Genomic DNA, 16,406 nt, shown 5'->3' on the forward strand with positions numbered 1-16,406 from the left:
TAGTAAGCAATAAGAAAATTAGGAGGTGCTATGGGGTCAGACAGGATCCAGCAGCCTAGACCCACACCAGCGGAAAAGCCATTGTCTGAGTTGCTTTCTGGACTTCCTGACCTCAAACACCTACCCCTCCCAACATATACACTCAATCCAGTGCCTCCTACTCTGCCTCCCCAATCCCTTGGTGAGGAGGCCATGCCCACCACAGGACAGCAGACTGTTGAGGTTCTCCAGTGAGAAGAAAGATCATCCAACCCTGCTGCATAAGAGTCACAGGAGAAGGACGTTCCCCAACCTTAATATTCTGAGATCCTCATCTCTCAGTCCCCACTCACTTCTGGTTCTACTCATCCAGAACATCTGCACTTTTCTGGCTGAAGTGAGCAACAGTTGGGTGGGATGGAGTGTTTCTCTGAAGGCATCAGTCTTCAAAGCATGCCCCGGTGGTTTTGTACCTGAGGGAGAATTCAGCAGACTGGGTGTGGCTGAGGGTCTTGTCGGAAATGAGGAATCTCCAATTCACTCTTGTTTTGTTGGGATTTTGTGGGGAGGGGTGGTTTGGGAGGAACAGCGTCTCACTGTCCCTGGTATTGAACTTGAAGTGATCCTTCAGCCTCTGCCTCCCAAGTACTGAAATTATAAGAGTATACCAACACACAAGGCTTTCAAACTCATTTTCACTGTGATCCCCACACACCCAGCCCTTCCAGCCCAACCCCAACCCAACAGGGCCCAATAGGAACTTGTTTCCCACTCCCTGCTGATCCCCATTCCCAGTCACTGGTTCCAGCTCCAGCGCCCCACCTCCATCCACACACTCCTCTGGCAAGCTGACTAAACTGTTGGCTGGGAACTAAACTGAAATCGGAAATGGGCAGTTGGGAGGTGTGATTTATGTCTCTGACTTCACCCTAGGCTGGAGCCCAGAAATACCCTCCTCCAAATGCCCTTTTGGCAAATTTCCTCTCCCTCAAAAACCTCAGGCTCTTCTAGCTGGTCATAGGTCATCAAATAAACCACCTCATCCACAATCCTAGCAGCACAATGACCTTTCATGCCTCCAGCTCCTGCTCATTACAGACAAGGAAGAATGCATTGTCTTTACAAATCACCACAGGAGGCAGAGGCTCCTATCAGCCCCAAACAGTAGGGAAGTCCCTCTAATATCTAATTTCCTTTTCTCCTGCTAACAAGTAGCTGATGAAAACAAAAGGGAATTTGCAGTCTCAAAATCAACTACTGGTCTCCTTGCAAACTTAAAACATCCCCAACTTCATAACTCACTGTTTCCATCTCTAAAGGCTCCGCATAAGGCCTGATAAGGTGGTGCACACCTGTAATGCCAGCACTGTGGCCAGTCAGAACCAAACAGTGAGATCCTATCTCAAAATGCCAGGAAAAGAGTGGAGAGAGGTGCTATCAAGGTGTCATACATCCAATTTAACTCTCATCCTCAAGGGCTGGCAACCAAACCCACCCCACCCCAACAGCCCTATCCAGAATGGATCCTACCAGGATGCAAAAGTCCCTTAACTTCTAGAGATGTTCCTCCACCAGTTAAAGTCCTACTGGAACCTAAACCATCTTTCCTACCGTTTTCTCTCTCTCTCTCTCTCTCTCTCTCTCTCTCTCTCTCTCTCTCTCTCTTTTTGGGGGGCAGGATCTTATTATGTAGCCCTGGCTGTCCTGGGACTCTTGGTGTAGACCAAGGTGACCTCACACTCACAGAGATCTGCCTCCCCAGTGCTGGTACTAAAGGCTTATGCCACCATGCCAGCTTCTCCTGCTTTTAAAGATGGCTCATCAATCAAATCTCAACTTTAGCTGTTGAGAACATTAAAGGAGAAAATCAAATCAGGCTTGTTATCTCACGCCTCTAAATTCAGTCCGTGTGATGCTGAGGCAGGAAGATTGCCCATTAGTGTGAGGGCCAATACTGAGTTTCAGGCTAGTCTGAGCTACAGAATGAGACTCTTTTGGAGAGAGGGAGAGAGGAGAGAGCCTGAAATGGTGGGACATGGCTATATCCCAGCATTTGGGAGCTAGGGGCAGAAAGGTCAACAGTTTAAGGTCATCATCAGCTACAAAGGAAATCTGAGGCAAGCCAGAACTACAAGCCTTAAAAAACAAGTGCTGGCCATGGTGTCACACATCTAATGCCAGCACTCAGGAAGTAGAGGCAGGAGGATGAGTTCCAGGCCAAACAAAGCTATGTAAGACCCTGTTTTGGAAAAGAAAAGAAAAGAAAAAAAGAAACGACAATATTAATTTGGAACATATCAACTGCAGTGGCATAGGATTATCTTGGGGTTAAATTAGGTAATATATGTACACTGCTTAGTTTCCTAAACAGTATTTCATAACTCTGGCTATTCCCATCTCCATAATACCTCCATTACAGAGGGACCTGGGAATTGGCCCTTCCTAGATGTGCAGAGCTGTGTCTCATTTCAGTCTCCTTGGATAGGATACTTACATTCTAGGTTTTAGTTTTTTAAGGCACAGGGTCAGATGAATGAGTGAGCCACCCTCCATTCACTTCTGGAGTCTGGCCTGGCTGACTGGTTTTCCTCACTACCCCCTACAGAGCCCTGAGCTCATCCTGGTTACCAAGTATTTGTTTGTTCCTGACCCTCACAAGGACTTCAGCCCTGGTTTTCCCCGAGTTTCTGGATAAGAATCTGAATGTATTGGAGTAAGATGGAACCCCTGATGCTCTCCTAGCTCAATCACTCTCATTTAGGAAAGATAAACTTCAGAGCCAAAAAAGAAGAATCTTGCTCAAGTTGGAACTTCTAAGTGCCTGGATCCATCCCAGTGGTTCCTGCCTGTTCTCATGACTTAAAGAATTCTCATCCCCCTTCCTTTCTTCCTCTCTGTGGGAAAAAAATAAATCAGTATTTTTAACTACCTGGAACATAAACAAGGGCTGGACAGGGGCCCCAGAAAGTCCTCTACTCACAACTTTTCTTCCCCCTTTCTCCCAGGTGTCCCCTAACGTTGATTCTGACCCTGCATTCCTCTCTTGACGTCCACCTCCTGTCATACTTACTTGGCTTCAGTGCTAACCTGTTTATCATTTGCACATCACTCAACAATATTTTTGTTTTGTTGGTTTAAATTGGTGATGTTGGTTTTGTTTGGGGTTTTGGAATATGCATGTACGTGGCCTGTGTGTGCCTACGGGTGTTCATATGCACGTGCATATGCATGTGGAGGCCTGAGGTTGGCTTCTGGTGTCTTTTTCAGTTGCATTCTTCCTTATGTACTGCAGCAAGGTCTCTCACTGAACTCAGCTCTCTGTCTAGTCAGCTAGCCAGCTTTCTCCAGAGATTGTCTGGCTTTGCATCCCAAAGGCTGGGGTGAGAAGAAGGCTGCCATGCACACCTATGGCTATAGCTTTTATGCAGACAATGGGATTTCATCCTGTCCTCACACTTGGACAGTGGGTAATGGGCTTGTCATTCCAATTCCATACTTGCACAGTAAATACTGTACCCTCAGAGCCAACTCCCCAGCCCTAGCTTTGTTTTTCTGAGTCAGGGTCTTCCTAGGTATCCCAGACAACCTAGAACTCACCAACTTCCTGCCTCAGACTCCTGAATTCTGGAATTATAGGCATGCACTACAATGTCAGGCTATATATTTGGTTGTTTTGTTTTGTTTTAATGAGTTTGAGTGGGGTGTGTTTAATCTGAAGCAAAGACATGTTAAGCTCTGAGTTTGAAACCATTCTGGTCTACAATAGTGAGTTTCAGCTAGACAGGGCTACAGAGTGAGACCATAGCTTAAAAAATAAATAAATAAATAAATAAATAAATAAATAAATAAATAAATAAATAATTGAGAATCAACTGATTATATTTTTCATTTTAGAATAAGGTTAATTTGTTTTTAAAATGAACAATAAGATGAGGGGAATTTGGAGGTTTTTGTCTTGTTTTTTGAGACAGGGTTTCTCTGTGTAGTTCTAGCTGTCCTGGAACATACTCTATAGACCAGGCTGGGTTCAAACTCACAGAGATCCTACTGCCTCTGCCTCCCAAGTGCTGGGATTAAAGACAAGTGGCACCAGGGTTTTTTTGTTTGTTTGTTTTGTTCTGTTGTTTGTTTTTAATGCTCACTGGCTCAACGGGTTGATACTCATCTAGAAGACTCAATTCCCAGCACCCACAGAGGTGGTTCACAATAGCCTGTAACTCCAGCTCCAGGGGATCTGACAACCTCCTCTGCCAACCTCAGGCACCCACAAACAAACCTATGCACAAAATAAACAATAAAAAATAAAATTTTTCTTAAAATGATCAATGGTTCTCTTTGGGAGTGTTTAATCACAATCTGTTTCTATACAGTCACCCAAGGAGTAGACGCTGTAATAGGCATACTAGAGTGGCAGCGTCTATGAGTATCACCACCCCCTAAGCCCCATAAGAGCATTCCTTATACTGTCCTGGGAGGCCCAAATACCCAAAAGCCAAGCCAAGAGCTAAAATAGGTGGTTTCTCCCAGTCTGAGTTTGAATTAGCTTTTCTACTCACTTTAAGCATATTAATTATCCTCTGTTTAATTATCCTTCAGTTTCTTCCCCTTGTGAGGAGAAGACAAGAAGATATTCCTCATATAGGAGCAGTACCAACTAAGTTAATTCACAGAGAGCTCTTTGAATAAACACTGTGCCAAAAAGCACCAGCTATTATTATTTTAGAGTCAATAGTTCCAGGAACTGTGTCCCCAGCCCCACCCCATGCAGACCTGGGCCATGTGACCAGTTCCCTGTATCTTTATGAGCTCTTATTACCCCTCTCCAAACCTGCCCATATGGTTCCTGTACAATCTCACCCTTCTTCAGCTCTCTTCTATCCCTCTGGGCCCCAAACCTGGGTGTGGGGAGAGGCAGAGAGGAAGAGAGGGGAAAGCCTGGCTATTTTAGGGCAGAGGAACTATTGGAGGGACTGGAAAGGGGGGAAGCAGGGAGTGGACCTAGAGTTGGGAGGCTCCTTATTGGGAAAGGTCCTGTCTGATTCTGAGAGACAGAGGCCAGACCTTGGCACCAGGCCAAATCCAAAGAGCAGGCTCCAGGTCCTAGTCTCAAAGCTAGCACCGGAGAAGGACCTAGGTGCCCATTTGCTTTGGACCCTTCTCCAAACAGTCCCCTACCCCAACCCTACCCCTGCTAACCAAACCACAGTAACTAAAACCAGGAGTTGCAAGCTCCTGGTGTGTGGACCAAGTGGGGGAGGGGGTTTCTGTTTCTGGGCCATAAGATCAAACACTGCTCCAAAAGTGGCTTTCTCCAGGACACTGCCCCCACTCCACCTCTGGTGTCCAACTACTGACTAAGTGCTCCTCTTGCAGGAGTTAAGCCAATTCTGGGGAGACTGCTGGGAAGGGGGGGCAAGGATGAGTAACGGTTCCCACGGGGATGGGGTGCCCATGACTAATCAATGAGAGAGTGAGAGAGAAAAGTTACATTCCTTGACTTGTAGGGCAGTGGATGGAGGTGGGAGGTGGGGCAGGGGCAGATCGAGGCAAAGACAGCCAAGTAGGGACACAAAAGAGGGAAGCTAGACTAGGTTGGGCTGGGCTGGGGTATCTTCTCAGGACTGTTCTCCAGTCCCAAGACAGAGGAGAAGCAATCCCAGGTAAACCACACATCAGGAGCCCCTCCCTCAGTTCAGAGCTGCTTGAATGGAGTGAGGGAAGGATACAGAGGCATCTCACTAGCATTCCTCAGTCCCTGACTCACCCACCCAGGGGTCCCCTTGCCCAAAAGGCCATGCATGGAAAAACTCTGCTGTGCAAGCCTGAGAGCCGCACTGGGAGTCTAAGAGCGGAAATGAGCTGGGAGCCAAGGTGCTGAAGTGAGGAAGGAAGCCAGTCTGCCACCACAAAGGAGGCAGGAAAGAGAGGGAATAAACAGCCAAGAGCTTCCTGCCCATGCTGCCTCCAGCCCCTCCACCCTAAGCAGACATCTCAGTGCCCCCAGCAAAGACAGGTTTCACTAGGTCTAGGGGCTCACACCTGTAATCCTAGCATTTGGGAGGCAAAGCTAGAAGGATTACTCCATGTTTGAAATCAGCCTGGGCTTCATGGTAACTTCCAGGCCAACCAAGGCTACATAGCTAAACCCAGTCTCCAAAGGCCGAAACCAAACATGAATAAATAGCAAACATCCCAGCACTTGAGAGGCAGAGGCAGACCAGGTCAGCCTGGTCTGTATGCAGAGTGAGTTCCAGGACAGCCAGGGCTACACAGAGAAACCCTATCTAGAAAAACCAAAAGGAAAAAAAAAAAAAGCTGAAGGCTAAGTGAGGGAAGGGCTGACTGGTGGGGAAACAGGAGTTGTGAGAACAAGTAGCCCTCATCTCAAACCTGCTACTTTATCTCCTGCACCACTGAGAAGAAAGCAGAGGGGCTCATACCCACACATCGCCTCCAGCTTTGGCCTGTGGACCACTCAGGACACAGATACCCCATCCTAGTAAACACTGACACAAGCATATGCAGTTCAAAGACTGTGTGTAAGTGTGTGCACAGGTTACCAGCTCATATACACATTCGTGCCACACAGGAACCTCACCCACGCTGGCTGGTACAAACAGTGAGCACTGATGTGGAGGGATGAAGAAACCTGTCTGTCTGGGACCCACAAGCTGGTCCAGCTTTGGCTCTTCTCCAGGCTTAGAGCCCTTTCCTTACTCCTCCCCTGGGACTGCAGCCTGCAGAATGCAGCAAAAAGGAAGACCAAAGGCACGTAGGGTGCTCTGGCCTGCAGCCTGCTTCCTGTGAAGCTGTCAGCCGCCTGGGTTTCTGGAGCCCTGCCCTGCTCCCTGAGGTGATCGTATGGAAAATGTCCAGCTGTGGTTGCTTGAAAAGATGAGCTCAGCCAATCTGAGTGGGGCTGGGGGCTTGGACTCGGCGTCAGACTTTCCACCTCAGATCTACCCCTCCTCCCACCCCCATACACCACCCCTGGGATTCAGGACCAGGAAAATGGCCAAAGGGACAGTTGCATCACTGTCTCAACCTTGGCTTGGAGGGGGAGGGGCACTGAGCAGAGAGCAGGATACACCTCCAGTCTGTTTCATCTCTGCCTGACACAGAGGGCGAATAGGCCAGAGGAGCTGGACCTAAAGAGACCAGGGAGAGAGAATGACCTGCATGTGACAGGTGGGAAGAAGAGTGACCAGAAATCTGTGCCCAAGAGACAGTGGTCAGGAGGGTAGAAAACCCAACAAAGAATGAGATCCACTGAAGGACCTAAAAATGACAAATGACACAGAAAATTGGTCCCTAAGTGACGAGTGGGAGACTTGAGGATAAAGCAAATCAGGGGGCCTACTTCCTGCCTCCTCAGAACTTCAGCTGCCTCTCAGTGACCTATGGAGAGTTCCTCACCAACTGCTGAAGAGGATTGAACTTTTCCTTCAAGCAGCTTCCAAAGTTTATCTACTTCCCACACTTGAGGACTCCACACCAGCCTACCCCCATTTTCCTTCTCCCTTTCCTCCCTTTTCCTCTCTTCTCCTTTCTTCCTTCTCCTCTCTTCCATCATTTTCCAGGACCTCCCTTCTCACTTCTGTTTCATACACCACTTCTGGTTCTCCCTTCCTAGCCCTTCTTCCTTTTCTCTGAGCCCTCTCTGACTTCTATTCTCAAGAAAAGGCTGGTGGTGCATGCCTTTAATCCTAGCACTCAGGAGGCAGAAGGATGCAGTTCTCTGAGTTCCAGGTCAGCCAGGGCTGCAAGTTGAGACCCTGTCTGAAAACAAAACAAAAAAGTCTCCAACACAGCTCAGCTCCCCTCCTCCTCCAGTTCACAGAGCTTTGTGTGTTCAGTCAAAGAGTTAGATCAAAGGCCCCATTGGCTGTCCCTTGCAGACTTTGGGGTTCACAGGGTGGAACCACAGGTTTTGAGCTGAAAATAACACCATCAGAGGCTTGTTTAGGTGGTTTAGATGCCCAAAATGAGTAAAGTGAATTGCAGAGGATATGAGACCCTCTTTCCTCTTCTGTTTGGTTGATGACAGGGTCTTGCCATGTAACTACATCATTTCCCCTTCTCCAGCTGTTTCTCTCCTCTCTGATGGTTTCCCCACTTTCCAAAGACTCCCCACCTGATAATAACTTCCTTTCTCCCTTCTCCTCCCCCTCACCCCTTCTCTTTGTGCTTTTCCTTCTCTGCACCTCCTATTCCTTACCCACACTTCTTAGAACTTCTGTAAGCTATTGGCTTGCAGTTGGGGAGTAGAGTTGAGATCTCTAGTTGTAGAGGCATGGATAGCCATGGCAGCCTGGGCTGGAAGGAAGTGACCTAAATGAAAGCCTGATCTCCCTGAGATAGAAGCCATCTTACCATCCCCTCTCCTGCGACACAGCTCTCCATCTGACTCCCCCAATTTTCCCCTCCAAGGTCAATTCCTATCACACACTTCCCTCTATCTTGGAGACTTAGAGACCCTAGCCCTACCCTCTATCTCCAGAATTAGGTTATGTGGAACACACTAGCTAAATGTTGATTTGAACCTGGAACAGGAAGACCTCTGGCATTCAGCCTGTAAGCTGTCGGACAGCTGTGGAAAGGGATCTCAGCCAAACGGTCAGGAAGCTCATCCTCTTCCAGAGGCTGAGGTAGGGTGGAGAGGGACGGGTGCTGGGTCTTTGCTAGATAAGTTTTGGTGGTGGTTGTGGATTTGGGGGAGTTTTGTTTGGTTTAGTTTTTTGTTTGTTTTTTGTTTTTTTGTGGGTTTTTTGAGACAAGATTTCTCTGTGTGATAGTTCTGAATGTCCTAGAACTCACTATGTAGACCAGGCTGGCCTCAAACTCATAGAGATCTGCCTGCCTCTGCCTCCTGAGTGCTGGGATTAAAAGTGTGCACCACCAAGTATGTATGAGGCGATGCCATACAATCATCTAGCAGTTCCTGTAACTGGGAATAACTGAAGGAAACGAAATGTGTATATTGAAAGGATATCTGCATTCTTAAGTTGTAGCATTGTTCACAACAGGCAACAATGAATCAACCAGTGTTTACCAATGGGTGAATAAAAAAAAAATGTGGCTCACATGTGCCCAGTGGAATATGCTTCAGGCATATAGAGAATGAAACACCGCCATTTGATCTCGCATAGATAATTCTATCCTAGGGGACTTTTATGTTAAGTAAAATAAGCCAGGTGCTGAAAAACAAATGTCACCCGATGTCATTCATGTGTGGATTGTAAACAAGTCAATCTAATAACAGAGAGGAGAACGGTGATTACCAGAGGCTGAGATAGTTAGGAGAGGGAAATAGATGTTAGCCCAAGGATATAGGATTATAGTATCAAGTTGGTATCAGTTTCAGGATCTTGTGACACAGGTGACAATAGGATCTTTTTTATTTTGCTTTTGCTTTATTTGAGACAGGATCTCACTGCATAACCCGGCTGGCCTATAACTCATAGAGATCCTCCTGCCTCTGCTTTGAAGTGCTGGGTTTAAAATTGTGTGCCACTATGCCCATCAAAGTGATTATAGTTAACCACGGTGTGTTGCCCTTTGGCAACTATAAAAAAGTACCTTCACCACTGAGTAACCATGTGAGGCAATGCTCTTCTTAACTAGTTAGATTTAACCATTTCCCAATATACTTCAAAATACTGAACATGATTTTAAAAATTCAATGTTATTTGTAAAATTTTATTTTTTTATGTGTATATGTGTGTGTTTTAAAAGAATACAAGTGTGCTACTAGATGTGGTGGGATACACCTTTAATTCCAGCATTTGGGAGGCAGAGGCAGGCAGATCTCTAAGTTTGGGCCTAGACTGGTCCACAGAGTGAGTTCCAGGCCAGCCAGGGCAACACAAAGAAACTCTGTCTTGAGAAAAAAAAAAGAATCACCTTATGTGTATGAGTGTTTCCCCTAAATATGTATGTACAGTATGTGTACCTGGTTTTTCTGGCCTTAGAGGCCAGAAAAGAATGTTGGATCTCCTGAAACTAGAGTTACACAGGGTTGTGAGTCACCATGTGGGTGCTGAGAACTGAACCCAGTCCTCTGGAAGAGCAGCCAGTGCTGTTGACCGCTAAGCCATCTTTAAAGCCCCTATTTATTGTTTTTATAAAACAGAGACTCCTGGGGCTGGAGACATAACTCAGTGTAGGGTACTTGCTTAGCATATGCAAGGTCCTGGGTTCAATTCCCTGCACCACAAAATAAAAAATAATAAAGAGGTGGAGAGGTGGTAAAGTGACTGTCAGGATACACATGAGGACCCAAGTTCAGATTCCAAGCAACCATGTGAAAAACTAGGGTTGAAAGCCGGGCGGTGGTGGTGCACGCCTTTAATCCCAGCACTCGGGAGCCAAAGCCAGGCGGATCTCTGTGAGTTCAAGGTCAGGAACCAAAACTACACAGAGAAACCCTGTCTCGAGGAAAGAGAGAGGGAGAGAGAGAGAGAGAGAGAGAGAGAGAGGGAGGGAGGGAGGGAGGGAGGGAGGAGGGAGGGAGGGAGGGAGGAAGGAAGGAAGGAAGGAAGGAAGGAAGGAAGGAAGGAAGGAAGGAAGGAAGGAAGGAAGGAAGGAAGGAAGGAAGAAAGAAAGAGGGCAAGCAAGCATAGACCTCAGCACTGGAAAGTCAGAGACAGGAGGACCCCTGAGGTTTACTGGCCAGCTAGCCTAGCCAAATTCTTAAGCTTCAGGTATAGTAAGACGCTGTCTCAAAACTAGATTGAAAGTGGTTGAAGAAAACACCCAGTACCTGCCTCTATATTTCACATGCACACTCATGCACATACACACAGAAAATAAACAAATGATTTATTTTTATTTTCATTTTTGTTATTGTTGTTTTGTTTTGTTTTTTGAGACAAGGTTTCTCTGTATAGCCCTGGCTATGGTGAAACTCACATTGTAGACCAGGAAGGCCTCTGCCTCCCAAGTGCTGGGATTAAAGATGTATGCTAACGCCACAACCAACAACAAATGAAAGAATCTTAAAAGGCTTGACTCCTCCTCCAGCCATTGTTCTAGAAGAAAGGGAGGAGCACGCGCACACACACACACACACACACACACACACACCTCACTCACTCCATCACTGGCCTCATCATGAATTCCAGCCTCAGAGACTTTCTGTGTTACCCTTATGCAATGCTTGCTGCAGCAGACAGCTGGAACCCTTGTGAGGTCACTGTAAACCCCATGATTCAGCCCTGAGAGAGGTAGCACTCACTGAAGGGTAAGGAGGCCTACCTATTCTTAGCCTGGCACATGATCCCTAGAAAACAAATGTGTTCATTGTGAGGTGATAATGGACAAGGAGGAATCTGGAGCCAAAGAAACAGTGTATGTTTGGGGTGAGTGGAGAGATGAAGGCAGCCAAAGGTCTAGTGATCTCCTGAGGACTTGTTCCTGAAAAGCAGGCAGGTAGTTATGCTGGGTCCCATCTCCAGCTTCATGACATGTGTTAAGGGCAAAGTGAATACCATGTCCCACTCCCCCACCCCCCACCCCCGCCCCAGACACACGCAACCACACACACACACACACACACACACACACACACACACACACACACACACTTCTACCAGATCAGAAATACTGTCATCTCTATAGAGCCATAAAGAGCTGTAGCTACTGAAATATCTGGATTTGGAGCACAATCCCTGGCTTTCTTGCTGCCGTCCCTGACAGGGCCCTGACCATGTTTCAACTTCCTGTCTTGGCGGGTAATCCTTCCACAGAGAGCTAGAAATGGCAGGCAGACTTGTGGAAGTAGGAGGGAACTCCTGGCTCATCCACAGCCCCTTGTAGCCTCAATCGGATGTGCACTGGGAATCTTGGTGCTCCAGGTCCCTCCCTGATGGGCTCCAGATGTGCTCACATCTGGGAAGGCCATCCCAGGAAAGTGACACTCCCACTTACAGCTCCCACCCCGGATGGAGTCTCTCCTTTCAGCTTCCAGGCCTTCAGCTAAGAAATACCAGGCACCCCTTTCCTCTCCGGAGGTAGGGACTATGAGCAAGAGGTGAACAATGAGAGAAAAAAATGGGGTGAGGTAAGAGAGCAAATCAAAGGTCAATGTTTAGGACACCCCGAGGATCTTATTTTTCTTTTAACTTTTTATCTGGGTTATTAAATTTTGCTGTAGAGTTCTGGTGACTCCCAAAAGGCTAAGAAAGAAAAAAAGAAAAACTGAAGAAAGTTGGAATAGATGGTCCTTCCTTCCACTGGGCAACTTGTACCTGAACTGGTCCTTTTTATCACAGTGTCCTTCAGCCCCACCCTTCTTCATTAATGGCCATCGCCTTCCTTCTGTCCAGAGAACTCCGAGTTTGGTGTCTGCAGAACTATCTAGTCACCATTTCAGTCACTAGGTTCAGAGTTCCACAGCCCCAAGAGGATGTAAGCATCTATCTCCCAGGACTGCTCTTGTCACCCTGGTGAACACTTTCATCCACTTCCTCCTACATTCTGAGCAAAGTGGGGGCGGGAAGGAGAGTGCAATCTGGGTTTATTTCACCTCTGGGACATGAGGAGGGTTTCTCCCTGGGCAGACGGGTGGGGGTGGTAAATGGTGACTCACGGATGATGGAGCCATCAGTTCCTCTAAACAGAGACCTGAGTCAGGCAGTGACAGTCCTTGAGTTCAGAGGGCTTACTCTTAAACTTCCCACTTCCCTCTCTGACAGACAACAATGCCCCAACTTCAGCAGCCTTCTGCTGTGACCGAGCTCCTGCTCTGCTTCTGCAGATCCACCTCACCTTCATTCTCTTCACAGACTTCTTTCTTTTCTTCCACTGAGGTTCCACACCTGCTCATCACTCCAGCTCAGGACAGGGAGATGGGGTTCTGCGGCCAAACTCTCCCTGTCTCCTTTCCCACTGAACTGTGTCGTCTTTTTTGAGAACATTAAGTCTGAGCAATCCCTCAAATAAAAGAAAGACTGTTCTGGCCGGACGCCAGTAGCCTGGAGTCTCTGGGAATGCCCAGGTTTCCGGAGTTAGGGAATCAGTCTGTCCTAGCACACCTATGACCCATTTTATTTCAATCACACCACCTAGGAGAGGTTTGGGAAAGGAGGGTTGAGAGGAGCAGTGTGGGTTTTGGGGTTTCGTTTTGTTTTTTAAAGATGTATTTATTTATTATGTATACAGCGTTCTGCCTGCATGTGTCCTTGCAGGCCAGAAGAGGGCACCAGATCTCATTATAGATAGTTGTGAGCCAGCATGTGGTTGCTGGGGATTGAACTCAGGGCCTCTGGAAGAACAGCCAGTGTTCTTAACCTCTGAGCCATCCCTCTAGCCTGGTTATGGGGTTTTTGTTTTGTTGTTGTATGTTTTTGGTTTGTCCTGTTTTTTGTTTTGTTTGGGTTTGGGTTTGGGTTTGGTTTATCAGAAACAAGGTTTCACTGTGTAGCCCTGGCTGTCCTGAAACTCATTCTGTAGACCAGGCTGGCCTCAAACTCCAGAGATTCCCCCTGCTTCTGCTTCCCTGGTGCTGGGATTAAAGCTGTGTGCCACCACCACCTAGGCTATGGATTTTTCAAGACAAAATTTCACTATGTAATCTATATAGACCTGGAATTCACATGCCTCCTGCCTCAGTTTCCCAAGTGCTGGAATTACAAGCATATGCCAGTTAGGTCCAGCTACTGAGAGGTTTTATTTCATAAGAACCTCAGACCCCTTTATCCAGCTAAGCTTTCTACAGGCCCCATAAGATGGAAGCCTACTTCTTAAATTCAGTGCACTCAGCCTCAATGCTCCCTGTTTACAGGCATCTGAGAGTCTGAAAGAAGCTACTGACTCTTACCCCCAGAGAAGTCAATACAAACCTTTCCCTCCAGCTTTGGAGGATTAGTGGGTTGTATATACAACCCTCCCCTCACCCCACCCCCAAGGACAGCAGATCTGGATTAAGATTCCTGCTCCCCTATGGAAGCACAGCTTTGTAGAGGGCTAACACTGGGAAGAGCAAGCCTCAGAATGTACTGGAATGCTTTGGGTGCTCCTCTGCCTTTTTCTTTTTGTGATGTTGCTAGTCACTCCTCTGAGTTTCCTAACAGTAAAATTAGGGCAGTCATACCTTCAGTGCTGGGCCTTTGGGAAGATTAAATGGAGAAACAGCTTAAAGCTCAGCCCAGAACCCAGCATATAGCATATGTTAGATAAACCATTACTGTTTACCTGGCTGTCAGAGCTTGGTATGACTCCTGACTTTAGGCTTTGTATCTGCATCTGAATTCCCCTGTGGAAATTCACTCTTCTGATTCTAAACTTACAGCCTTCAAGGCAGTCAAGCTGCTGACAGCAGGAGCTAGGCTAGTGTCCTGGTCTTGTCCTTCACCCTCTGTGCCTCCATCATGGAGCACACTATGATTAATAATAGCCATCACAGCAACTCATTACCACTGAACCACAGGACAGAGGCTACCAGAGATGTCAGATCTGAAAGGAAAACCAGAGATATACAGAGGCCCACAGACTGGCCAGAGAGGTGAGATACAGAGCAGGGAGAAAGGGGTTAAGAGGAGACCCAGGACACAGGCAACAGGCTCAGAGGAGAGGCATGGGTTTGGAGTCAAAGTACCCAAGTCAGACTGGGCTGGCAAAATGGTAAAGGTGCTTGCTACCTCAAACTTGATAACCTGAGTTTGATCCCAGGAATCCACGTGGTGGAATAAGAGAAACAACTCCTGAAAGATGTCCTCTGACCCATCCATGTGTGTCATTACCTGTGTGTGATCTCACACACAAAAAATGATTGTAAAAAACAAACAAACAAAAAAATAGCACTCAGGTCTTAGACTCTCCATGGTTAGCCATGTGATCTTGAACAAGTCATCACTCTACAGCAATTTTCTCTCCTGAAGAAGATTGGATGGCTAGCCTCCAGGGATCCTCTTCTAACTGGCCTGGAGGGTTATTGCTGAACCACCTCCAAGCAGGAAGAAATCCCAGCTCAGATTCAACAAGAAGCAGACGAAAGGGAGGCTAGGCGAAGGCAAGACAAGTAAGAAAGCTGGTGTCGGGGCTGCTGGGTGAGGACTTATAAGGGCAGGAGAGCCAAGAGAGGAGGGATATTGGGGAGAGCAGAGGAGCTAGCCAGAGAATGACTAAGGGGCTCCTGTGTAAACAGGAGAAGGAATGGACAGGGAGGGGGCCTGTTTGAGTTGGCCAATGTTGGGGGATTGAGGAGGAGGACCAGGGCAGGACACTATGTCCCCTGTCCCCCACCAAGGCTCCTGGGAGGATCTGAGTCACACACCTCCCTAGCTGTACACACCCCCTCTTTCTCCCAGCTCCTAAATCCTGGGAAAAATCTAAAGAGTCTGGGCTGAGAAAGGAGAGAACTGGATTCACATGTGAGATCCAAGCTTCACATGGATCTCTATAAACAGTAAGGCTCCATCCTCCTCTCCAAGGGGGTTCCCCTTGGCTGGTCTCACCAGAGGTTACCTTTGGGCACTGCTTGCCTCAGATCCTGACACACAGATTCCTTGGGGTCCTAACCTGTGAAAGTGGGGCAGAGCCACTATGGCTATGGCCTGCTCAGCTGGCCTCTGGCTAGGGCTGCAACTGGCTCTGGAGATGGGATTTTTGAACACCTAGCTGGGTGACTGGGGATAGGAAGCAGGGTGCCTGAGTGATGAAGGAGGGAAGCACACAGCAGGAAGAAAAAAAACTGACTCTGGGACTTTTATTCGGAAACCCCACAGGCCACAGCAAAGCAAAAGAGAAGGAAAGGCACAGGGGCAGGATTTAAGTTTGGGAGCATTATTCCAGAAGGGGGAAGTCCTGGAAGAAAAAGGCAGAAAGGAGATTAGGGGAGACTCCAGGCCTCTCTCCCCATCCCCCAGAGCAAGATAAAGACTAGAGTCCTGAAAGGTGATCTCATCACACACCGCCAGAGCTAGGAGCTAGAAAGGCACCTCCACTTACTAAAACTCCTTCCTCTACTTGCACAGGCTATGGGGGTGACCAAGAAGGCCAACAGAAAGCGAAGGCTCGTTCCCTTTGAAGACTCCCCACCACCACCATCACATCTGCCACCCATCACATATCTTTCTGGGGTTTCTCCAGGAAATCAGGCAACATGATGAAGGCACTGAATTGGGGGGCTGGCCAGTTGGTCAACTGCCAAATCCAAGAAAGGGTCATAACAGAGACTTCCAAACCCTACCTTAGAGAGAAGCTAGAGAACTGAGGCCTCAAACTCCTGTGCTTTCCACTCTACCAGTTTAGGAAGGGGCAGCCTCGGAACTCCGGCAGCCCACGAAGCTGCTCCAGCAGGCTGCCTGGAAGCACTCAGTGCCTGGGCTGCAGAGTCCCCAATCCAGCTGGCCCGAACCCAGGCACCCGGTGGCCCCGGAAGGCAAGGGGGAATCCCTGTTGGATGGACGCCAGAGGAGTCCCTTGTC

The sequence above is a fragment of the Peromyscus leucopus genome, chromosome 20 (genome assembly GCF_004664715.2).
Source record: "Peromyscus leucopus breed LL Stock chromosome 20, UCI_PerLeu_2.1, whole genome shotgun sequence".
Classification (NCBI taxonomy): Eukaryota; Metazoa; Chordata; class Mammalia; order Rodentia; family Cricetidae; genus Peromyscus; species Peromyscus leucopus.